General features: G+C 37.0%; 1 protein-coding gene across 1 annotated transcript in view; it reads left to right on the forward strand.

Moving 5' to 3' along the window:
- Positions 1-2,649: 2,649 nt before the first annotated feature.
- LOC149795957 (uncharacterized) overlaps positions 2,650-24,842 on the forward strand; it is a 72,912-nt gene continuing 50,719 nt past the window's right edge. Inside the window, exon 1 of the mRNA XM_089965883.1 lies at positions 2,650-2,863. The gene's annotated coding sequence lies outside the window, so the exon portion shown is untranslated. The remainder of the gene's footprint in view (positions 2,864-24,842) is intronic.

Genomic DNA, 24,842 nt, shown 5'->3' on the forward strand with positions numbered 1-24,842 from the left:
ATCCACACTTGATGAGTTCTGCTGTGATGCCATCCTTCCATGGGACTTTACCTAAGGACAGTTTCACTAAGGCCTTCTTTAGTTTGTCTACAGTAAGTTTCTCGTCCAGTTCGGATATGAGAAGGAGGTTTTCAATGGCGTTGAGAGCATCATTGGTCACGTGGTTCTCTTGGTAGTACAGTTCAAGGTAGCATTCCACCCAGCGAAGCTGGAATGTGCTCTCCAGAATCAACTGTTGCATATGCAGCTGATCCCCCCTCTCCACTCAGCTGTTGGATCGAAGGGAAAGGACAAGTCGATACGTCATGACACCAGCTTCGTCGCAGGAGTTGCCGAGATGACGCTGAAATCAATGCCAAGTCGCCTTATGGACTCCGTCTCCGGATTTTCTGTTGGGGTTTACTCCCTTAGCCTTCCTCATGAGAGGATATAGTCGCAAGTCAGCGAAGGTTCAACATCGGAGTTTACCTTCTCCTAGATGGGCAACCACCCTACGTTGACGAGCCCCATCTGCCCGAAGCATCTGGTTTTAAGGTGCCAGAAACTCGCCTGTCAACCCTTCTCCAGTCAGTTTAAACAGGTTCCGCCACTCGTGAAGGCCTGGAGCTGTATGTGTTTGTCAGAGGCTCTGTCAGACGCAAGCCACTGGGAGATTTCCAAGCGAAGTGGGTACTTGTCTCCCACATCCGCCCCCGGCGATGACAACCCTTGCAACCTCATTATGCCTCTTTTAACCGCATCTACACCTTTTCCAAAGGATTATTGCTTCGCACTGAATATGCTTTGTTTTTTTTATTTTCTGGGCATTCTGAAACAACATAGAACATAAGTTCTAAGGATGAGGTTGAGAAAGAAAGAACTTAAGCAAACACCTGACTTTTATTTAAAATCTTCAGAATTATTATATTTGAAGAAAGAATCCACACAGCAATTTTCTAATTTCATCATTATCATTTTCCTCACATTTTAAACCTTCGCCACATTTCTAATGAGGACCGGTCCTTTTTATTCCAAGTTTTTACGGCACCTTCTGCTTTTAAATATATTTTTCCTGGTGCAAGATTGTATGGGGAAAGTTCTGTACCTTTTGCGGTATATTTTCTCTGCAAGTAGACGGCTTTCCTTCAACATGCTGTATATGGGTATCCACTCATCAATTTATCTAAAGGGTTCACTTCCTAATTTTCAAATAATAGAGATTCCCAATCTCCATTTGTCGTGGAGCCTAGTGGTGCATTCCAACCACATATGTGGACCGTGCATACACAAGTTTCATCTGTAACATATAATTGTTCTACAGATTTAAAAGATTGTCTTTTAATGGTTTCATATTTCTCAGATCCTGAAAGACGATCGTTATCTACAAACTTGTGTACTTTTCTTTCATTTCTATATTCATACCTTTATTTTTCTATTTATTTTGATTTACATATTTAGTCCCCGTCTTTTTTCTTCCCAAAATCCCGTAGACGTCAATCATAAATCTATACTTATTTCTAGCAAGTGTTTATGTAAAATAACCTGGGGTAAATCCGACCTCCATATAAAATATTGTATAATATTGTTATTTGTCAAAAAAATGTTGCAGTTTGCACGTTTTAGAGAAAGTATAAGGATAAAGCTTTGATAGCATAATGATTATAATAATGATTATCTTTATAATCGCAATACAAACCTCGGATGACGGATGCCTGACTAGTGATTGGATCTAAAATTTCGTAAATGCCACTTCTGAACTCGCGCGGAAGAGAGAGAGAGAGAGAGAGAGAGAGAGACGAGGCGATTACGTCATTTTATCACGCGATGCCCTCGACGCCTGGGAAAATCATTTTGGTATGTATACGCATGTGCACAGAGAAAAAGAGTGAATACAGTAAATATTTTACCAATCTTTATTGTAAACAGTAGGAAGTACGTTTATGGTCGAAATTATCTTATTGGTCGTAATATGACCATGTTACCCTAGTTGTAATTGGTGCATGAGGCTATAAGATTTGTGGTTACTTCCCCTCTTAAGAAAAGGCCACGTCTCATGGTAGCATCATGCCTGTATGTTTTCGAACTTTTACAGATGTTTGTTTTCGTAAGAATGTGATGCATAACGTTGAAAGTGTGTATGTTGTGACTAGAGAACTCCTGTCGCTGTATATTTACAGCAGAGTTATCCATTTTCAGTACAAAGGTCAAATTGTCAATAGATGCTTCCCAATTAGGTCACTAGCTGACGATATTCGTCCCATTGTACCTAAACGATGGGTAACTATAGTCTGACTATACCAACCCGTTTGTTTGTACCCCTAACCATTTCAATAATGGAAATCTTTAATGTGATAATTAGTGCGAAGAACATAGTCAATTCATTCATTACTTTATAATTTCTAACCTGACTGTGAATAAAGTGGCCCTAACACAGTCATCATCTGCGTGTTTCATGCTTAACGTAAGTTTTCAATATAACAGACCGGACGTGCTCGAGAGCCATTTCCAGTTCCTGCATAAGTCCATTTTCAGCAAAGGGGTGTGTTGACTGGTGTACAAGCACATGTTTCCTGCTTAAGATATTTACAATGTCGAATCAAGCAAAAGAAAAGAACGACAATAGCAAATGTGCCTTTCACGTGGTTTAACAAGCGGTTTAATTTCTATGTCCGTGTGTGCAAGGGGATATAATTGCAAACTCAGTGCTATGGTAATTTACGGAATTACCCGGTAGTTACAGAGCAGGATGAACTACGTCATTATGTAGTCTGACGGAAATAAACTAGCCCATGTTGTACGCTGTATGGCGCCGTGTTAGTATGGAAAGACCGTAAAGCGTGAAGGTGCAGGGGATCCAGTATTAGTGCCATTCTTATCAAGTCAGGTTAGAAATTATAAATCAATGATTCAATTGACTTAGTTCTATGCAGTTTTAATCACATTAGATCTTTTCGTTATTGAAATTGGTAGGGAGGTACAAACAAGATACTCTGAAAAAACGATCAGCGTAGATACTGACAGAAAGCGTTGCTTATGTATGTATTTTTTGTAACACTATCCTGAGATTCAGTAAATTTATTTCAACTTCCAAACAGCATATGACCTCGACAGTAAATCTGTCAACATATCGCACATATGGCTGTTAATGACGTCATTCGGAAACTTTAACATTGCTCTTGACGGGAGTGTGAAACCTAAGCTGAAGTAAGATAGAATGTATATTTGTTTTACCAAACATTAACCTTTTGGCATATGGGAAAATAAAAACAACATATAATGCTTGCCTTTGGATGGTATCCAGTTTGTTCAGTAATATTTGTTTCGCTGAGTTATAAACTTGGCATCCATACTCTAGTTTCGACCTTATAAGTGATCTATAGATGGTAATAAGGTTTCTTGATTGAATCCCCAGGCGGTCCCTTTAAGATTTCTTAAGAGATTAATATCTTTATTGCAGTTTTGAATTAGTTGCTCAATCTGGTGTTTCCAAGTTAGATGACTATTGAAGAACATGCCTAGGAAATTTACTACTTCAGCATATTTGATTAATTGGTTTTGCATATAGAAGTTAGGGTAAATTATCTGGTTATTGCGTTTAGGGGAGAAGATTATTGCTACCGTTTTTTTTTCTCCATGTGAGATCTTCAAACCCCATTTATCTGCCCATCTCCCTAGGTTACCTAGGCTTTCCTAGATTTCTTTGACTACTTGAATGCTTGCGAGGTTTCCTGCCCTCCAGATGCCGCTGTCATCAGCGAATTGGGAAATGTTAACCTATTTTGTCGCTAGGTTGAGGTCAAGGTCGTTAATGGTGGTGTTGAATAGCATAGGACTAAGTAATACACTCCCTTGTGGGGTACCATTTTCAAGAGGTGGGGTATTCTTTTGAGGTGGTGTTTTCTACTCTAGTGATTATTCTGCGACCTGATAGTGAGTTTTCGATCCAGTTAAACATGCGTCCAGTAATTCCGAAGTGGTTGAGTTTTGCAATCAATCCTTTGGTCCAGACAAGATCAAACGCTTTTTCAAGGTCAAGCAAGACTGATATAAGTTGTCAGTCTGATTTTCTTTTGGACTTGAAAGCTAGTTTGATATCCGCTTATAGTCTTAAAAGTTGATATGTGGCGGAAGTAGTGAATAGGGGCGATTAAGCGACAAGGGGACTTTAATGTTAAAATAGCAAGTTTGCCCTTGGCGACAATGGGAATTTAACATGGGAGATACAGGATCGGCATTATAGCGACAATTGGAATCTAACATGGGGAAATTTAAAATGGATCGGTCTGTATAGCGACAAGGGAAAGATAGTGTCTGACGTCACGGTAGGGGAGATTGGTAACACTGTATCAACTAGGGGCAGGTGATGTCACAGGACTGAGCAAAGAGCGGGGCTGTACAGAGAGAATACGGACAAGACTTACATTATACATATACCCCACATTTATAAAAAATTGTTGAAAGGGTTAGACATGAAAGCTAATGTTTTTTTCGAGGAATATGATTGGCCCTGGAAAGGGCCTTTGGTTTTTCCTGCTTCTTCTTCTTCTATTTCATCCACTTCTTCATCCATCCCCTTATCTTTCCCACAATTCCATTCTTCTTCTTTATTTCTGACTCTGGTAACCAGTCAGGATGACCCATAGACCTAAACTTCTCCTGTATCCTGATCAAATTGTTATTTAGTTTTTCAAAGGCATCTTTTTCTTTAAGTTTTCCTTATCCTTTCTTTCTTTACTCCACTTGTCTTTAATCTTTTTTACTTCTTCCTCAATCACTTTTCTTATAAGTTCTTCAGCTTTCTTCAGCTTCTCCAGGCTTATTTTGATAAATGGCCAATCTGACCTATTCACAATGCCGTCCAAAAAACACCTTACTTCTATAATGTGCCTCTTTGAAAGTTCCAACTCTGACATAGGGTGGATTAATGAACCCTCTCAACTTCTTCACTTCTTCTTCTATGATCTCCTCTATCTTCTCCCTCGCTACTTTTAGTTTGTTAGCAAAGTCCAGGTTTTTTCTTATGCTCCATTCTCTTTCAATTCTTTCCACTACATATTCACTATCTATCATCCAATAGTATCTTTCCCTTAAATTGTTGAACAGGTTTGAAGCTGCTGCCATCTTCTACTTTCAGTTATTCCGTAGAATGGCGCGAATGCCGAACGCTGTAAGTTCTTACATGTAAAGCGCGGCTGTGAAGGAAAACATCCCCTACTTTTGTCATCTCATATTATATACTATTCTCACAAAGGTGATGAGCCATATAATCAAACCTCATTATATACTACCCACACACGGGAAGCAGCAAAATCAAACCCAAATATACTATCCACACACGACAAACAGCAAAAACATAACCCAAATATACTATCCACACACACGCAGAAATGCCATATCAAACCCCATAATCTACCATCCACACACGCTAAGCAGCAAAAAAACAAAAACAAATTATACTATTCACACACGCAAAGCAGCAAAATTAAACCCATAATCTACTATCCCCATATACGTACAAGAGCGCTTGCAATTACGCACACACACACAATTACAAACACACACACAAGCATACCAGAAAAGGAGTGAGAGTTTATATTCACACTACTCCATATTCTAGTAATGGCTAAATGAATAGTATCTCTTTTCTAGAATTTTGGTTGGCCCTGAAAAGTGCTTTTTTTTATAAAAAATCCAGAGGCACCTGGTTAATGGTGGCACCTTCCAGGCCTGGCAGCACAGATACAACGTCTACTCCAATCATGGACCCAATTAATTTGAGTGGTTGGAAGATCAGACGGGTATTGAGTGGCTTCACTGTCCCACTCCTTTGTTTGTGGAATAGTGAACACTTCTTGTTCCCTCTCCCTTCTTTGTCTTCTTTGCCACAACCGCGGATCTAATCTTTGTGGTACTGCTGCTTGTGCTTGTTGTTGCTGTTGTTGCTCACGGTGTGGTACTGTAAGTACTGGTTCTAGAGGTGACAATGGTTTCACTCCACACACAGGTCTCATCATAGGGTGAGACCTGATTCCTATTTTCTTTTCCTCCTCTTCTTTTTTTCCTTTTTTGCTGCTCCTCCTCTTTTATCCTGCCTTCTTCGACGATAGCCTCCGCTGCCAGTTCGTTAAGTAGGTGTCTGGCATATTCCAGGTGCCTCTGGAGTTCTAAAAATCTCGCTAGCCTGCTGCTCATTTTCGTTCTTCACGAGTCAACAAGGGTAGTCAGACTGCCGAGCTGTTTCGTATTTATATGAAAAGCACGGACGTGAAGGAAAACACCCCTTAAGACCCAAAACTTATATTACCTAAATCATTACCTAAAAACGTGCGGACCTAAAAGAAACACTCACTCACTTTTTTACTACCCATCACTAGTTTAAATTTGTTTCATTAACCCCTTAAAGAAATGCTTATACGCGTACTTTCTAACTACGATAACAAATATATGTGCTTATAGACGCACTTCTAAATGCTTTTCTAACTTATCATAGGCAATGGAATGTTATTTCTTTTCTAGAGTATGGGGTAGCCCTCAAAATGGCTGTTTTTGTGTGTGAACTTGAAACTATATCAATTTTTTAGGTTCTAAGATTGCGGCCTCCTCTGACGACGGGCTTTCTCACAGGATAAGGTCTGCTTCTTCGGAAAGAGAAGAACTCTTTGGTGTCGACACGACAGTCGACAAAACCTTTGTCAGGTTCAGATTGCTGCTGCTGCTCTTGTTGTTGCTGCTCTCTCTCTGTTCTCTATGCTGTTTCTGAAGTCAGTACTTCTTTGTCCATTCTTCTCTCTCCCTGTTAATTCTTCCCTGAAGAGCTCTTCTATCAGGTCTTCGGTCACTTTTAATATTCTAACATTCTCTATCTCTTCAGGCTTCGGTATCAGACTTTGTCTGGCACGATGCAAATTCACGTAGGCTTCGTTCAGCTTAGCTAGTCTTGACTTTTTTTTGGGGGGGGGGGGGGCACCAGACAGATGCCCCCGCCCCATTTTCGAAAAAACTTATAAAAGTGTTTTTTTTAATGTGTATTTGTTTCCCCCGCAGGTGTGTTAAGTTTGTTTTCTTTTATAAAATGAATTTAGTTCAAAATTTGTTCATTTAGAGATTTTGAGTGGGGTATTTTTGTTCCCTGGTGTTATCTAAATGGTGGTTCCTCTTACATAGATTTTGTTCCTAATCGGAAAAGTCCTTTCTCCCCTTTTTTCTTTTTCTCAGTGACCTCTGCCAGAGGTCGCCTATGTCCTGTGTAGATAAAAATGTGTTTTGCTATATTGTATGTTTTGCTATAGATTTTGCGTTAGGACGGGAGTGTAACGTATTTCCCCGGTAGTTGTACTATAATTATTTTTTTCTTTTTCTTTTTATTTATTTATTTTTGGTGTAGAGATCTGTATTTTGTAGACCAGAAGTTTTGGTTCGAGTTTGGTGATGAGACGAGGGTTGCAGTCCGCATTGGCGGCGACATCCTTTTCTATTTGTTGTCTTACTGAATTCCTCTCTAGTATCCCCCTACTCTGATCTCTTTTTTATTTCTATTTTTTTATATATTTATTTTTATTTTTTTTTAATTTTGAATTTTGCCAAGAAAACGGTGCATCAAAACTTTGAGAAAAAAAATTAAAGCTAATGTCGTATATGAGTCATCATGGTGTGTCGTTTTCTCGTTAAACTTTAATATTGAAGTTGGCATAGTCCGAGTAAGGAGCCGCATTTTTTAAAATTTGTACATGCTTCCCTTATCTGCGGAGCTACGCCTCTCCTTTCTTATTTGGGATTTCAGAAATTTCGAAAGAGTTTTTGACATTGAAGTTAAGTCCCTTTGTTGTTCTATAAATATTTTAGTCCCACTGTACTTGCTTTGTTTGTCCATTTCCGCCCTGTGGGATTTTTAGTTGCTTTTCAGCAGGCCTTTCCACTTCGCGTCGGGCCTTGCGACTTAACCCTGCGGCGTCTGTGCGTCATGCTTCTCCCACAAGGCGTTCCCTGTACCTATTTTCCCTTTGAAGTTTACTATTGTTATAAGAAGAAAAAAAGAAAAGAAAAAATAAAAATAAAAAAAAAAAACGTTATTTTTTAAATTTTTATCACTTGGCCACAAGATAACATTGTCGTAATTATGTAATTTATTATTTGTAAAATTGTTTTATTGTCATAATTTGCATCCAAATATAAAATATTATTTATCTGATATTTATATTTTTTGTCTATTTCCATAATTAGCATTTGCCTATTAATTTTTATTTTATCACATTCAGTCATCGCACGGAGTTTGGAAAAATTTGCTATTTTGCATAGCGGACATTTAAGTATACAATTTATCATGCTACGTTTAATAGCTTCTTCACCCGTAAGCCAGGCTTTGTGTAAGCATTTCACGATTAAGCTTTGTGTTTTTTGTGACCTTATTTTTGCCCAATTTGACAAAGTTTGAGTCCAGTTGATTCCCCAGTTTGTCCTTTCTACCCTGCACTTTAATTTCTTTGTTGTATCTTCTCTAATCAAGTCGAAAGTCAGTTTTGTCTTCATTAGCCATACTTATTTTTTGTCTCTTTATTTTAGTAAAATGTTTTTTATATACCTAAATTTATTTGGGACTGTTAATTTTCTTTTTAGATTATTATTTCGGTATATTTCTAGTCTATTTCTAAAAGAGAAACCAAACCAGTAAATATATAACGCCTCCCACGCTGTTTTGGGTTCAGGTTCTATTTCTTTGAAACTATTGATTATATTGGAAGGCTTTAGAAGTAGAGGGCTGGGGATCCCCAGTCACCATCTATTTATTGCTCTATATAGTGTTTTTTATTTATGTAGTGTATTTTACAGTTCCATATGTAGTTTATTATGTCCTTGTTAATTTTATTCAGGTTTTCGTTTTCCATATCAATGAATTTATCGGTATAGTTTATATTCGAGTATAGGTATGTTTTTGCAACCTGTGTACGCTCCATGATTCATAGCGGTGTTAGTGTCCATGTGTTGACATTTTCTGTAATTTTCCTGATTAGATGCTTATAATTTTCTGGTTCGTTATTTTTACCAAAAAACACTCCAAGAGTTTTCACTTTATCTCTCAGGAGGTGCGGAGGCAGCCCAGGATGGTTACCGTGCCAATTTCCTATTTTTAATATTTCGGTTTTGTCATGATTTATTTTTTAACCGGATGCTTTACCGAAATTTTCAAATTCCTCTTGTAAGTATTTATAAGATTTATCATATCTTATGAAGTTGGTACAATCGTCGGCGTGTTGGAGCATTTTACATTCCTCTTTGAGATATGGAATTTGAATACCTTGTATATGTGAGTTGTTTCGAATTTTGTGACTGACGATTTCAATTGCTATCACGTATAATAGCATCGACGGTGGGCATCCTTGCTTCCCCGATCTTTGTATGTCAAATTCTCTCGAGCATTTTCCATTTACCTGTACACTTGAGTTTATTCCATTGTATATGATTTCAGTCCATTTTCGGAAATTTGTTTCGAAACCGAATTTTATTAGCACTTTTTGTATATAGTTATGTTCTAATCGATCAAAAGCTTTTTCTTGATCGAAAAGTTCCATGGCACCCTTCGATCCTGTTTCATTTATGTAGTCAATTGTTGTCTTAATATTTAGGATGTTATTTTGTATATCTCTTCCTTTCCCCTCGTAGGTTTGATTTACGTTTATTATTTTTCCTATCCCGGTTTGACTCTATTAGTTAGTATTCTGCTTAAAATGTTATAGTCGGTGATCAGCAGTGAAATGGGTCTCCATTTTTTAATATCCTCTATATCTCCTTTCCCTTTGTAAATAATAGTTATGATTCCCTCCCGCATCGGTTTTGACATTTGTTTCCTTTTACTTAAAAGAATATTGTTTTACAATGCATTTAGGGTATACGTTAACTCACGAGAAATATTTGGTAGAAATCCACGGTGAGTCCGTCTTTCCCTGGTGATTTCTGTTTCGTAAGTGCAGCTATGGCTTTCGTTATATCTTCATCGGAGATGAACTCATCATACAGGTCTTTGTGTTTTGATGATATTATCTCACATTTGACCTCTTCCAGGTATTTATCAATTATCTCAGGATCGATAGATTGTGTCGTATAGAGATCATCATAGTATATATAAATGTTATTTAAAATGTCGTTTTTTCTGTGTATATCACATCTCCTACTTTAATTTTTTTCTAGCATTTTGTCTCTCCCTTTTCTGAGTTCTTCTATTTTATATATATTTGTTGCTTTCTTGTATATCTCCGTAAATTTCCATGCTTTGATTATATATCCTTTAGATTTTTCTTCTTCAATTTCTTTTATTTTCTTTACAAATTGTTTTCTTTCTTCTTCATTTATTGTTGTCCCTATGGTTATCTTTAATTGTTCCTTTTCTTTCTTTTTTTTCACCTTTGTATTGGAATATTAGATTGCTTTTCTTTTCATTTTTTTCTTTTAGTACGTCCTAATCTTTTATTGTGTCGATTGTTTCTTCATTTTTAAAGTTTTCAATTTCATTTTTTATTATATCCACAAATTCTAAATCATTTAGAATTTTGTTATTTATTTTCCACTGACCTGGGCCCCACTTGCACCTATTCCTAATTTTTAATTCAATATAAACCAAATTGTGATCTGATAATTTGAAAACAGTTATTTTTGCATTTATATAACTCAAAAGATTGAAATTCGTTCCATACAATCTGTCTAGTCTGCTTGCTTATTCTTGTTTGTATTCATATGTATATTCACATCTAACCAGATTTAGTTTCCTATACATATATCTTTTAATTTATGTTTGTTGATTAAATTTAACATTTCATTTCTGAAAAGCTTATCGTCTGATGTTAGGTCAGTTTTTCTATCTGCTTCATCGCATATCCAATTAAAATCTCCCCCACATAATCAAATTTTCCATTGAGTAGTTTGCTAAGTAGTTAGATAAATTTTCGATAAAGACTTGTTTATTGCCCGTCTTTTCTGGGAAGCATGCGTTTATCATGTGCCAGTTGTGTATCATTATATGCATCAATCGTCACTTAAACATTTCTACTACCTCCATTTGCTCCCAGCTTAAACACTGTTTATTTTTTATTATTATTGCTACTACGCCCCATTGTTATCATTATTTGTATAATAGTTACATATAACCACTTTTAGTTTATCTTCTAGAATGTATTTTATTTCCGGCGTAATTCCATTATGTGTTTCCTGTAGTAAAATCACTTCAAGGTTCGTTTCTTTGGTCAGTTTTTCTGCTTTTTCTTTGTTTATCCCATTGCAGTTCATAGATGCAATTCGGAAGTTTATTCCCTCCATTTTTGCTACACTTTATCAGGTGCTGCATCACTTCGATTGTATATTTTCTTTTGTTGAGATTTATGTAGTTTATGTTTATATATATTCTATAAAAAAGTTAGAATAATTTATTCTTTTGAAGAGCTCTGCTTCCGTGGGTCCTAAAATTATGCAGCAACTGCTGCAGCGTACATGCCTGGGACACATTGTGCTTTGCAATCTCTTGGTGCGTGTCCTGTTTGTTTGTATCGAGGGCATGCACTTTCTAATTCACACCCTCGATACCATGTTTTGAGAACATGCCTAATACATAAAAGAATGTTGGTATATTTAGTGAGGTTTCTTTGGGTATCGTAAGAATCCTTACCCCTGTTTTCACTGTTTGAAATCCCCAAACTTGCTAGTTTTTCATACCTGACTGGTATTTTGAATTTGTGCTGTATCTTCTTAATCAATATATATCAGTAGTGAATAGGGATGAATTTCTAGAGGGAGCCCGGAGATGAAAATTTCTCTCACTTTGGGCTTTACCTCCCTTACAACTGATGGGGCATTTGCTATGGTAGCCGTTAGGCCTTTGACCTCTATTCTCAAATCCTAGTACTGGAGTGTCGTATTCAATTGGATAGATAACATGTTTGTTTCTACCAGCGTTTTGCATGTCGTCAATTTTCCCAATCTCTATACCCTTTAACTTTAGTGCGGTTAGATTGTCCGACTGTCGAGGGCAATCATTCACTGCGCCGAAGTCCATTATTTGACAACGTTTTGGGTGTTCCGCTATTAGGAACTCTTTTCCTGTCTCTTTCTCTACCCTAACAGCAAAATAATTTCTTAGTTTTGCCCCCATATACATTCTAGTTGTGTGATGTTTTTCTTTTTTCTTTTCTTCCTATGCATATGTATTGTCGGTTTGAGTCTTAGATTAGTGCGAGTAGAGCTCACCTATATATTACAGTGAGCCTCACTCACTAGGTCGCGCTCTACTATTTTTTTGCCACAAAATTATACAAAATACAAGCAAAATCTGTAAATTGGAAAGCTATAAACAAAAATTTAAGGTACTCAATGCTAATTACAAAAAGCAAGTACAAACTTACAAAATGAATTGCACAGTGAAAAATGTAAAGCAGTTTCATATACCTATCGTGCTCCTTTGCTTCCTGTGGCTTGCTTGGGTCGATCGGAAAGTTCAAATAGTGTGATGTGAGGGATAGAGAGAAGTCAAAGAGCATGAATCATAGCAAAACAAACGACAAAGGCAGTTGTTTCTTCAAAACACAACATTTGTATTCCAAATCACTTAACACTAACAAATAACTATACTATTTTAACATTAACCATTCAATTTAACATTTTTTCAAATAACACATTTTTTCTCAAATAACACTATTTTGGACAGGGCTGACAACGTTGTGAATGGAATTGTGATTTCCACTGTTGGAAGTCATTAGGCCATTGATGGACACTACGTTTCCTAGCTAAAGACAAGCTAAAATAAAGACAAATCAACATTGTTATAGCCAAACAAAAGACAAAGACATTTTTTTCAAAACAACATTTTTTATTCCAAATCAATTAACACTAACCAACAACTCTAACATTTTTAACAATAACTCAACCATATAACATCAAACATTTTTTTCAAATCTCAATTTTTTTCAATTTACACTCTACTTTAAACAAGGCTGACAACGTTGTGAATGAAATTGTGATTTCCACTGTTGGAAGTCATTAGGCCATTGATGGACACTACGTTTCCTAGCTAAAGACAAAAGATAAGGATAATAGTCACAAAACCATCGATCTACTTTCTCATCGTTTCTAGAAGAATGATTATCAAAATAAGTCACTAAATGTTCTAAAGAATAGCCCAGACTGCGATGATGCAGAAAATACACACAATATTGTCCACACACCAAGGAATCTGTCTTGTAATTTCACATTATTGAATTGTGTGTCTGAGCATTTCTTCTCATAAAGTCAATCATGTCGTCTTCCAAAGGGGTAATCCATACGAATCAAAATATTCCACACATCCTTCATGAGGAACGTAGACGGCTATCCAGTGGATTCCTGGGAGATGACTGTCGTCCGTGTTGATCACATAAGCTTGATGTCTTGAGGTTTGAGATGAGGGAGTTCATCTTTAGCACATACGAGATGAGTCCATGAAGCAGTGTACGAGCTGTGGTTCAAAAGGTATTAAGGTTCCCAGGTATGCATGTGTTTGTAGTTTTTTCTTCACAGGTAATAAGTGATCAATTCGATCCTGACTTTCTCTTGGAATTAGTCTGACAAGGAAAATGCGTTTAGCTCCGACTTCTTCCCCTGGTGCAAGATAGTTTCTATGCGACGGATCTCTTGAGTTGATAATGAAGGACAAGAATGTTCACGCAAGTCTTTATACCACTGATGCAACACAACGTCTTTCGAGATGAGACCCCAAGCTTCGTCCAGATATTCGTCCAATTTTTCTTCTTGACTCAACATCAAACATTTATCGTGTTGAATTTGACTGGGACGATCGTTTTGACATCCATAACAATATTCCTTGATCAATTCCGTAATATTTTCGGCCAAGTGTTTGGCAAAACAGGAGACTAATTGCGCTTCTTGTCCTGGCCATCTCGACTTCATGATGACTTCTTTGTCTTTGTCTGTCTTGGGGTTCTTCTTCCATAGTCTCCTCAAATTTCATGTCGAAAGTTTCTCCACTAGGTAAACAGGGATAACAGTCTTCCATGGCTTCTAATAATCTAGAATGAGTTCTCTCAAACTGTTGATTTCTAGGGTATTGTCGAATTCAGCATACATGATGACGTTTACCGTGTGGTCTGCAGGTGGGTGTGCAAACTGAAGTTCTACTCGAATCTGACCCGATTTTATAGGGTGGAAATGTCCCTCGTCGCTGCCTTGGTCAGGAGTGAAATCAAAACCACACAAAGTGTAGCCTCCTGCATATTCCTCGTACGATATGCCGTGACTGGTGCTGGTTCCTAACTGTCCGGTAGCTTCGTACAGGGACAAGTACGACTTGAAGTGATTCTTCTCGTTACCAAACTTAGGTTCGAAAGGTCTGGTACACAAGGTCTTGCCATCGCGACTGACTTCAATTTTGGACACATTGTAATGTTGAAACTGGAAAGGATTTTCATTGTAGGCTCCGTTGAAAGCTAAATTCTTGACGATACAAATAATCAAACGTTTGGGTAGCTGCCCTTGGAACAGATCTTCAATCATGGATCGCTGTCCAGCGGGAATAGTGAAGGTTTTCACTTCCACACGCCGTACTAGATAATTGGCGGTCGTTCTGCTCAAAGTGTGACTGATGTCGTTTCCCACTTTAGGCAGCACTTCCAAACGACGCAGGTAGAGCCTGGCTTCTTCGATTTTGGTTTTGTAAGTGGCATCAGCAGCAGCCATCAAATGGAAAGCGGCAATGCTACGGTTCAGTCTCAGGCGGACATCCACACCGTTCAGCAAATACTGCTCTTGCAACAACATGTCCAAATGTAAGCGATCCATCAGTTCTAAACTACGGCTTCTAGCAATTTTCCTTCGTCCTTCTACAAATCCCGTCGTATTTTGACCATCCGCAGCAACTGTAATGCTGTTGAACTTAGTCGCTTTGTCAGGTTTCCATACCACGCAAGCATGCAGATGAGTGTTCTTGGCTTCTTTAACGTACGTTATGAGATTTTCCAGGTACTCTCGGTAAGGGTACGTATCCATACTGCTGCTGACCAGTTTGTTATTCAAGTACAAGTCCACTTCACTGAACAAGGAATGCATGACATTGTTGACGGGAGCGACTACATCATCATTGTCTAAATCAGTGTTGGTCGGTTCGATGACTTTCACTTTCAAGTACAAGTAACTGCAATTCAGATCGATGTAATCTTCAGGTTGTCCTTTGATTTCAAACTCGATAAGAGCTGAATCCGTCAAAGAGGGGACGGGATGAAATTCGACCTATTGGGATTCTTGCATGGTCATCATGGTGGGTGTCATGGCACACTCGTCTGCAAACTCCGTTACGCAATTACAATGGTAATAGCATGGACACTTGCAGTTTCCTTCCGGACATTTTCCGTCGCAATGCATGGGTCTTATCCATCCAATATTAGTCACACTATGGGAAGGTAAAACTTTTTTTATAATCCCCAAACTTGAACGATGTCTCTTTCAAAGGATTCGTATTCTTCGCTTGGTCTTGGTAGTCACAATGAACTATCGATCTTGCCTATGGTCCCTTTTTATATACAGACCAATACAGACGTGTCCATACGGCAAAATGAAGTGATTGGGAAGTCGCACTCGCTTCTGGTACACAATCTGATACACTTTTTCCAAGGGTCGACTGACGATTTGGTGAGTGGGTAAACGTACAATCTTGTTTAGCTGGTAGGTGGTCACTTTAAAGTTTTCATCTTCTCCAGACTGCAAGGCTTCTTTCAATACGCCAAAGTTCACCACTCAACTTGTACGATAATTCAGTCAATCCTTTCACTTTACATTCCGTATGCACTTCTTGTTTGTCCCGGTATTCGTAGCCGTAAATTTTAGGACCGCCACTCGCAACACTTAAAATTTTCGTCGGGGTGCTCGTCTGTCCAGGCTCCTGAACGGTCTCCTCCTTTGTAAGGGTGATGTTGACCCGTGCGCTCGATGTAGATGCAACTGTCTGTGTCAAAGTACAGGACGCGTTCCCCTATCAGTTCTAAAGCTTCGTACAATTTTAAGCGAGCATGAGCTGTCACGTAAGCCGCAATGATGAAATTTCCGAATTCGTCGGCTTCTACAAAGTCCAGATCTTCTTCGTAATTGACTAAGATCAAACCCTCACGAACGACGTCCACGTGTTTCATGAATAGGTTTTGTCGTGAATTATCTGAAAGTAGCGAGAAGGTTCTCTCAAATACTCCGTCTTGGGTAAACACGGTAGTTGTACCATTTTACCCCACAAGCAATTTAACATCACTTTGGCAAACGATCGCCTGCCTTCATTTTTCTCGATGTGATCTAAAGTGATGCCTTCTTTTGCCGAGTATTTCTCTTTGAATTTATTTTGGTCTTCGGGAGTGTGACACCAGAACGATAGCCACTGGCTTCTTGTTTCAGTTTCAAAAAGGCATCCACGTAGTCTGCGAAAATGCCTTTCTGAGTATGGTCACCCTTGTGGTATTGTTGTGTCCTGGGAAAGTGGCAAATTTCGTACGCTTCTAACAGTTGGTATCCCATGTCCAGAGCTTTTAACAATTCGTTTCGGCACAAGTACGGCGCAAGGGAAACATCAGCTTGCCTTGACAATGGTGAGGTAATACGGAATGGTACAAGTCCGTGGGAGTCAAGACTTTACACTTGATCAAGCCTTCGTATTGTCGAATGTTTTTCAGGTCGATGTGTTCCGTTAACCATTGTGGGTGCCCTACAGGAAAGCGACAATATTTGCACACGTAGTGATGCAGTGAACACACGTCCAAGTATTTCATTTCTTCTCCTTTATCTTAATTGGTCCTTCCTCCGTACAAACTATCCCTCGGGTTCAGGGAGTCCACCCACTGGTAACTTTCCACGAGGCGTTTAAACTTGGGATCGGTTTTCAAACGGTGATCGTACTCGTGTTCCCACATTTCCACCACTTCGTATCCTTGCTGTTCTAACTTCAAACGTCGATGACAAGTGGCCTGGTACAAGTCTTCCATGGTTCGTTGTAAAAACTGATTTTTAGTGTTAGGATCAGGGTAGCAGACAGGACATCCATGAAATAAGCAACCGTTAAATTCGTACACGATCTTGGGGTTTTCTAAGTCCCAGCCATCCTCCTAATGCGTTCCGATGGTCCTTTCACCCCTTCCCTTGCGGGCATGCTGAATCCATCTGTCTTCCTTGTCGCACAAGTAATGTAACCAACGTATGGCTTTGACTGAGTACTAACGTTTACTGTCACAGAATTGTAACCGAGTGGGTTTTTGGACGAAATGAACAAGCCAAACACAATGTAAGAAAGATGGAAATTTATGAATGAGTTAATAATGATAAATATATGATGTAAAAATAAAATTGAAAATAAACAAAACAAATATTGAATAAAATGAAGTGCAGATCCAAGAACCCTCATGGGCTGCACTTACCCCTTAAACAGTACGTTGTTCAACAAGAACAAAATTATTAAGATTCAAAATTAGTCTTTGAAACAACTTAAGATTCAAAACAATCTTTGACACAACTAAAGATTCAAAACAATCTTTGACACAACTAAAGATTCAAAACAATCTTTGACACAACTAAAGATTCAAAACAAGCTTATCATGACTAAGATTCACAATAATCTTATCACGACTAAGATTCACAATAATGCTATCACAACAGACAGCGTTGTTCTGGAAGCTCCAGATGACTCCACGAAACTTTAGACGGCTTCGTACAGCTTCGGACCGCTCTAGTTATATTCACTATAACCTTTCATATACATTCACGGCTACAGACACGGTCAGCTACCATAATAGTCAGCTACTATAACAGTCAGCTACAAACAGTCAGCTACGAACACAGTCAGAATCATCTTCAAACACAGTCAGAAACAGCTTCCAACACAGTCACAGCTTCCAACACAGACACAGCTTCCAACACAGACACAGCTGCCAACACAGACACACAGACGCACAGACGCAGACGCAGCTACAGATTCACATACGCAGCTATAATAAAACCAAATGGGACATAATAGTTTATGCATAATTTCTATATATATGATATTACTTTTAAAAATCTGCGTTGTAATAAACATTATTACGCGATAACACAGTACAAACCGAATAAGCTTCGCCATCAAATAAATAGAATGTAAATTTAACACTTACCCCTATGGCTGGAGAATAAAGGAGAGTGTATACTCCTTGACGTGATCCAAAAAATGACCAGTGTGGTTTTACGGGATTCGTCTTACTTAAATCCATAGGAGAGTGAGTACAAGTCGGGGTAGAATACCCGTGCACCTCACGTTAGTCATAATACCCGACACAAGTAATCTGTGGCTAGGTACATGTTAATACAGTCGCTTACCTGGAAAAAACACATTCACCCTATATAACGTTGTACGCATGTACAACGAGAAATAGTCTAATTGTTTTCAGGCAAAACCAAGTTATTTCTTTGCCTAATTCTGTGACATTTACCAATTTCTTTCATATAAAATATTTACTTCAAAGAAAATTATTCATATCTAAGGGGGTGGGGGAGGCTACAGCCGCGCAAACCTAGTTTTCACAGGTGTAGTAAGTCTCCTTGTTTGGGAAGTAAAATGTATGTGCATCTCTTAAAAGTTTAGTGACTGGGCCACCTTTTATGCATGGTTCTATAATGGCTGGGGGACTGAAATCAGTCATCATGCGGACGTGATGGGAAACCTCCTTTTTTCTGGTGTTTTAAAGAAATAGCCTTTCCAGCTTTCCAGTGTTTGTAAAAAAGGTGTCTTGTCCCTTGTGTTTTCTAAACTAGTCTTTTCGGCTTTCCAGGGTTATAGGTTTTTTTATTGTGGAATCTCGTTTTTCCATTTCTTATCTCTCTTTTCAATTATTGCTTTATTTATGAAGTTTCTTACTTCTATGTACAGTTTTTTTTATCAATAATTTGGGCTGTGTATAATAAATTTGATGGATTGAAAGTTCCATTCTTTTTAGTTATTTCACTTATCAGCTTTGTTCTAGTATTTTAAAACAACAACAACAACAACAACAACAACAACAAAAAACAAAAAAAAAAAAAACAAAAAAAAAAACCAAACAAACAATCAAACTAAAATTATATGTGTTTAACTATCTATCTCTTTATTTTTACACAAGTGACATTTGGGGATGAAAGGTATAACTTTTCTTAAGCATACGTGTTCACCTGTCCACCATGCGTTGTGCAGGTATAAATAAATATTAGCTTGTTTGTCAGGATCTTTTATTTGTGTACATTTGGGGCTAGTTTAGATTGTTTTCTTTATTTTCTATCATGCATGGTTTATTGTTGCTGTGTTAGCTAATATTCTTCTATTTGTTTTTTTTTTATTAGTTGCCATAATTCTGCTTTGTTGTGGAACTTTTTAATGAGTTTATATATTTTTTACAAACTTTTTGGTCTCTCATTAATCGTTTCTGGGCTTGTGTTTTTTCTTATCTCGTCTTTGTGGTCAAGAAGCTTCCCGAACCAGTATACACACACACACACACACACACACACACACACACACACATATATATATATATATATATATATATATATATATATATATATATATATATATATATATATATATATATATATATATATACACCTTGCCAGTAATATTTTGGGTTTGGGGTTAAAGTGGTCAGTCTATGTATTATATTTGTTTGTTGTTTATTAGGTTAGGGAGACTTTTTCCACTTTTTTTTTTGTTTTTGGAGTGTATTTTTTTGCAATTCTATGAATTTTGTGGGGGCCCGCTTCAATTGAAACTTGTAGGTCACGAAACTGTTACGGAAACCCCACGTGACCACAAACACGGAAACGTTGACTTCGTCCAGTGGGTGGGTTATGAGTCACGTGGTTCAAATTTAAATATCAACTATAAACAAAAATGGAGGACGCATGAGAGAGTCAACACGTAAAGGTCGCCCGCGCTTATCGCTTTCCGAGAAGAAACTTCGAAAAGCTGTCAGAGAAACCGAACGGGACTTATCAAGGATTCGTCTTGAGGACCAGTTTGTTCGATGGAGTACATTGATGGAAGAGTTAGAACTGGCATCATACACTGAAATGGCGAAGTTGTTGTTGGACAGGTAGGCCAATGTCTACGTATAAAGTGTTCTCCAATTGTCAATGTCTTGTTCCTATCTTTGAAAGCACACTGTTTTATCACAGGGTCTAGTTACAAAGAAAATCAAGGGATGGGGGTTCTAACCTGTAACAATATTGTTTCTTTGTGACGAGCCTCTGTGGTTTTATTATTACTATCTTTGCATAAGGACTTCATTTGCTTTATAAGATTCCCAAAATAAATGTGATCGGCTGATCAATATTTCACTCGGTGATTCACAGGCACTTGATTATTGGGTACACAGGGGCTCGTTACAAAGAAAATCAAGGGATGGGGGTTCTAACCTGTAATAATATATAATAATATATTATTACAGGTTAGAACCCCCATCCCTTGATTTTCTTTGTAACGAGCCCCTGTGATTGGGTAACTAATGTGTACACTCACCATACTGTTATATGGTGAGTGTACACATTAGTTTACCCAATAATCAAGTGTTTGTGCGGTGATTGCATTGTGTGTATTATGTTGGGGTGGATTTTTTTATTATTTTTTACATATTTTATATATATATATATATATATATATATATATATATATATATATATATATATATATATCAGCATGCTCGTAAAGGTCATTTGTATACATGTCAAGGATCAGGGTCAAAATGGACCGGTACCAAAATGTTCCAATGCTTAAAAGTCCCATTTATGTATCAATTACCAATTACTAGTATCATGTCTGCTAAAAGTAACTAATACATAATTATCAAATCCTTGTTTTACTGTGAAACTTGTTTAAATAATGTGCAGTAGAGATTCGTTGTACAGTATGTCACAGTCTTACCTGAGTGATCATGAAATTAATTGCGATACACTACCTGCTCTATATAAAATGAGAAAAGAAAAATTAACGTAATTTACTGAATGTGAGAAAGTTAAAAGAAGGCAAATAATTGTGTAAGAAAACATTGGAAGTAAAGTAAATCAATAATATCTTTGTTATAAGATATCAAGACTGAATACAAGTTGGTGTCACCCACGTGTGGTTTGTGCATGCCAACTTTGTCATGGTAATGCCTTAATTAAATAATGACGATTTCATTAACAATGGATGAATATTTTCATTTGCAAAGACTATTGACTCTTTCTGTTTTACATACATTCAATATCGTTAATACATGTGTATGTGTAATTTATTTTTGTTGATTATAATTTATGCTTTAAATAGACATTTTCTACATTCGGTGCCTTTTAGACGCAATTTTTGTGTTGTGGTTGCAATTAAAATCAAGTCAAAATTGGAAGAGAATTAAGAGGTTATTTATAGAAAAAATAACAAAATAATTGTTCTGGTGGGATAGAAAGACAAAAGAAAAGGTATCATGCCTAACTAGTATAAGTAACAAAAGACAAACAAATGTTAATGCCATTTCAGATTTATAAATTTGTTAATAATAACAAGAATTATTGCTAATACATGAATATTAAAATCTAATATTAAATACTACAAAAATATTGCCATCAATGGCTGTCAGATAAATTTAACAGCAAATTATAGTAAACAATTCTACAATAATAGCAAAAATTAATCACCAAACTATAAAAAACGTGCATAGATAGATATTCACTTTTCAACAAAAAAAACTTACAACGAAAATGCACACAGTGGCTGTCAAAGTTAATTCATAATTTCCAAGCCATTGTTTTCCTAGTGTAGAGCACAAAACGTAAAAGCTGGGTAGAAAATAACTTTGAAACAACTCGAGATCAAATATGTAGCCATCAGTATGTCTCATAAGAACAGAGGATTTTATTGGACATTCAAGAAAAGAAAACACACATATAAAATCGTAAATGCATGCAGAAAAGTTCAGTTTTGAAACTGTACGTGTGACGCAGAGTTAAAACATTTTGATTTAATAATACATACAGAGCCAAATTTTTATTTCAGTTTACTGCAATATTGCATTGACAGCTGTTACAGAAATGTATGGCACAAATGAACATTTGTCAGAAACTTACATGAAAGCAATCAAGCATCTCTCCATTGTGTGGCAAAGAACTATAATGTGAGATCTTTGAATATTGCACATTCATACATTTTCTCTTTTTTAAACAAAATGGCAATGATTTCATTATATTTAATAAATAGGTAATCCAAGGTCAGCAGCTTCAAAATCTTCATCCTTAGATAAAGTCACAGTAATTTTAAAATATACATAAATTATTCACAGAAAATAAGGAAAGTTCACTAAAAAGGTATATGCAATGGAAACACAGTATAGATGACGATGAATAAAATGATATAAGTGAAGAGAATAAAGAAGCACAAGTACCATACACCTGAAGTTTACAGATAATCGCCTGGGGTAGTTCAGTCAGGAGCTTCTCAATAATCACTACAAAAACTGTTAAAATCATATTACGTATCAAGCTCTGTTGAGACAGGAGGCAAGCCATGGGAAAGAGTTGTGATTGTAGAGACTTGTATTTGCATCTTAATTGTGATTATCAAAGTTAACTAACATATTAAATAAATCTTACATAGAAAACAAGTAAAGGAGGTGTGAAAAGTACAATGCGATCGCGATTCTTTCCTGGTACTACAATCCGTGTAATCTGTAAAGGTCTGCTGATTGCTATCAGTGCTTTATTTTAGTCTTGGTGTTCATCATCATTGACCAGTGCTTCAGTTTTTGCAGCTCATTGTTTTGGCAATATATGTAAAAATGTCATTGACTTAAAAGTGAATAGATATGTGTATTGTAGAAAAGCTGTTTTCTTCTTCTTCTTCTTCTTATTATTATTATTGTTATTATTATTAATGAATCTTTTAAATGGTCCTTTTTAACCCAGGCCTTTTATGTCCCGGTCCTTTTTAAGCTGAACTTTTTCAGTATTGGTCCTTTCTGACCCGTTACCCATGCCCATTAATAATAATAATAATGAGGACTTTGTATAGCGCCTAATCTTTGGAAGCTCTAAGCGCTTTACAACATTAGACAACACCTATAAGATAAGAAACATAATAATATTATTACAAAAACAAACAACATGAAATTAGAAAAACATTAAAAAATAAAAAACATGCAGAGAATATTTCAGGTAGGAAACATTATTAGGTCTTTACGTTCTTGCAGTCGAAATAAGTGAGTTTTGAGAGCCCTCTTGAATGTGATCACTGTGTCTTTGTGTCTAAGTTCAGTGGGCTATTCATTCCATGTTGCTGGGCCCTGGCATGCAAAAGAAGGCTGTCCATATGACTTTGTTTTCATAGTGGGAATAATGAGTATACGATTGTCAGAATAGGAGCGTAAGTATCTTGCTGGTGTGTACACATGAGTGAGGTCAGATAGGTATGTTGGACTAAAGTCCGACAGTGAAATGTAGCACAGAGAACAACTTTTGTGTTTGATTCTGGATCGAATAGATAGCTAGTATAGGGTACAGAGCAGCGGGGAGGTGTGCTCTGATCGTGGTACTCTAAGTATGATCCGAGCAGCTGTGTTTTGAATTTTTTGAAGTTTCTGGAGTAGAAATTGAGATGAACCAGACATAATTGAGTTAACAATAGTTCAGTCTTGAAAGTACTAATGAACACACAAGTGTTTTAATGGCATCAACTGAAAGATATTTGCGAATTGAGCTGATGCGTCTCAGCTCAAGATATGCAGCCTTGCATATGTTCATGACATGTTGGTGCAATGTGAGAGTACTGTCCAGAGTAACACCTAGGTTTCGTACTGATTGTGTGAATTTAATGTTGGTGTTGCTGATATTTATTGTTTGAGGAAAAGGTTAAGAATGAGAAAGTCTTTGTGTTGTGATCAGAATGGCCTCAGTTTTATCATCATTCATCTGCAGTTTGTTACAAGTCATCCATGATTTCACATCAGAAATGCACCTCTCTGCACCTTGGATGGTAGCATCTACTTCAGTTGGGTGGCTAGATTTGTATATTTGGGTGTCATCAGCGTACAATTGGTGAGACACTGGATGATGGTCTATGACACTTGAGAGCGACTGAGTGTACAGAATGAAGAGAACAGGTCCAAGAACAGACCCCTGTGGAACACCACAACATAGATCAACTGGACTGGAGTGTATTCCATTTGCAGATAAAATTTGTGTCCTGTTGACCAAGTAGGACTTGAACCACAGTAAGGCTGTATCATGAATGCCAAATACATGCTGGGGACGGTGAAGTAATATATCATGGTAATTAGGCTACCTTTTTGAGACAGGTTCTTTAAATTTTGTTTGGGAACTTAGATACACATACAAGCGTTATCAATATGTATACCCCCTCTCTCCCACACACACATTTTGGGTTAATGTGACAAGCAGAATACTTGCATACAAGCTTAATAACTTTATCATGTAAAACAAATACTACATGTTTAATGTTGATCTGTTTTCTGTATCTGAATGTAGAGCTGATCCTATACAATGTTGATCTCGTGATTACAGTTGGCTGAATGCTAAGATTTTTTTGTACATCTTTCAACAACTAGAAATTTATTATAAAGCACTGTATTTACTATATTTACTAAAGGATCTCTAGTCATGATAGGAAAGGGTGTTGTAGTGCTACCAGAATATATGGCTGGCAATTTGTCATTCATGTTATCAGTTCAAGTTTTGAGCTGCAGTCAAGTTAGTTTTAGTGATATGAATTTTCTAAAGATCTTTTATTATGTATTCTTGCTAAAATGAACTATTTCAGTTCTAAGTGCTTAACACAGTGCACAAAGAAAGAGATTTAAAACATAAATTATTAAATT

Source organism: Sinohyriopsis cumingii, chromosome 7 (genome assembly GCF_028554795.1).
Source record: "Sinohyriopsis cumingii isolate HCF-2022 chromosome 7, ASM2855479v2, whole genome shotgun sequence".
In the NCBI taxonomy this organism is placed as follows: domain Eukaryota; kingdom Metazoa; phylum Mollusca; class Bivalvia; order Unionida; family Unionidae; genus Sinohyriopsis; species Sinohyriopsis cumingii.